Here is a 1,961-nt window from a genome sequence, read left to right as displayed (position 1 = left end):
TAGAGGTATACAATAAAGCCCAAGTCTGGCCCAAAAAAGCCGAGGCTTACGCTGTGTTCTTAAATTTGGAGAGCAAAGAAATAAAAGGAAAATAAAATTCAAGAAAAGAAATAAAAGGAAAAGAAAGGAAGAGAACGAATTTTTTATTTGTATTCTTGAACCCAAACAAATTATTTCATTATGAACGGTTTAATCTCTAATTTTTTTTTAATGAGAAAATTATTAAACTTTTTCATTCAGAATGTTTTAAGTCTTTGAACTATTTTTCAAATGAAAAACTATTAAACTTTTTAATTTTGGATGATTAAAGACCCTGGAAAAAAAAGTTTAATAAATAAACCGTGAAACTTTTACTAGTTGGTTACATGTAACTTTTTTTGGATTTAAATGATATAGGTAACTAATTTAAAAAAAAAACGATGATTTATTTGTTAAAAAAATGTTCAGGGGCTTATTTAATCAAAATGAGAAAGTTTAATATTTTTCATTTAAAAAAATAGTTCAGGTACTTAATCATTCAAAATAAGAAAATTTAATAATTTTTTTGAATCAATAAAGGTTTAGGGACTAAACCATCTAAAAACGAGAAAGTTGGTTTTTTTTGAACTTTCCCTTCTCCAAATGGAAGAAAAGGGAAAAACATCCGTATTCTTGAAGTAGAGTAAAAGAAAGAAAAATATGTCATTTTTATTAATATATCCTTTAAAATATGGAAAGATTTGGATAGTTTTATAATTCTAATAATTCTCTAAAAAGTTTTAATTTCTTTCTCTTTCTTCCCACATTTGGGAGGAAATCTATCATTATTTTTCTTTTGTTTCCTTTCATTTTTTCTCCTAAAAAAGTTTACTGAAGACGATTTTTTATACTCCCCTCCATTTCCCTCTCTTTCTTTTTTCTACGATAGTGAGGCTCAAAGCCTGATCAGGAGCAAATTTGGGGGGCAAGCCCGGTCTAAAAAAGCTTGGCCTTGTACATCTCGAACTATCTAATATGGTTAGTGGCTAGTTCTTAGTACTTTAACTACATAAAATATCAACAAAATTTCTTTTAATTAAATTTAATAATTATAGGACTCTCCTACTTTGATGTTGTCTTACGTTGATCACTTTTACAATACCAATAAAAGATTTTACTGAGAACATTTAAAACGTAATTAGGTCTCCATTAAGTTTTAACAAAATACTTATTTTCAGATTGAGTTGGATAGTCACTCGATTGGATGTTAGTGCAATCATATTACATGGGTTTTTGTCTCGGAAGTTTTTGGTGGAGTAAACATCAATCACTGGATTCTTTAAAATAATAAGCGTAAAACAAACCCACGAACAATAGAAACAAAATTGCAATTTACTTTTTAAGAATTTAAAATTGTTTTTCGGTATTTAAAATTAAATCAAGAATTGATAGTATGCATTTGAACTTATTTAATCTAATTACTGAAATATTTTACTTCGTTGATAACACGTTACTATAATATTTTCACCATATGGATTAGGATTTCATGACTTAATCGAGCAAACGTCGCCTATAAAACAATAATTACGTATTTAAGATACGATAGGGGTTTTACAATCAATACTTTAAAACTAATTTTCATGTCATTTGAAATAAAGATTGTTCACATTTATTTAGGGACAAAATATTACTCTTTTTATTTAATCATAAAATAGATTATTTAAAGCATAAAAAAAAACTAATTTTGTTTGTTTAATAAAAAAACAGTAGGTTAATAATTTGTTGATTTAATTGAAAAACAAAAAGTTATTCATTTTTGAGACGTTTGATTTGACTGCTGAATCATAAATAGTGAATTGAGTTGGATTTGAAGTCATCTCAACCCACACCGACTAGAAGAACAACTTCTGGTTGCTTCATATATGGGAGTTCACCATCTACAATCGTCCCTTCGGGGACATCCGATAAAATTGGAACGATACAGAGAAGATTAGCATGGCCCC

The 1,961-nt window shown here is 27.7% G+C and overlaps 1 protein-coding gene and 1 pseudogene across 2 annotated transcripts in view; both read left to right on the top strand.

Annotated features, from left to right (window-relative positions):
* LOC112513176 (small nuclear ribonucleoprotein-associated protein B'-like) overlaps nt 1–1,961 on the top strand; it is a 12,998-nt gene that overhangs the window by 4,393 nt on the left and 6,644 nt on the right. The gene's annotated exons all lie outside the window — the stretch shown is intronic.
* Nucleotides 1,904–1,961, top strand: LOC112503731 (annotated as a pseudogene).

This window comes from Cynara cardunculus, assembly GCF_001531365.2.
Source record: "Cynara cardunculus var. scolymus isolate 2C chromosome LG 1, CcrdV1, whole genome shotgun sequence".
Classification (NCBI taxonomy): Eukaryota; Viridiplantae; Streptophyta; class Magnoliopsida; order Asterales; family Asteraceae; genus Cynara; species Cynara cardunculus.
The sequence above is the reverse complement of the archived record's forward strand: the minus strand, read 5'-3'. Positions and strand labels throughout refer to the sequence as shown.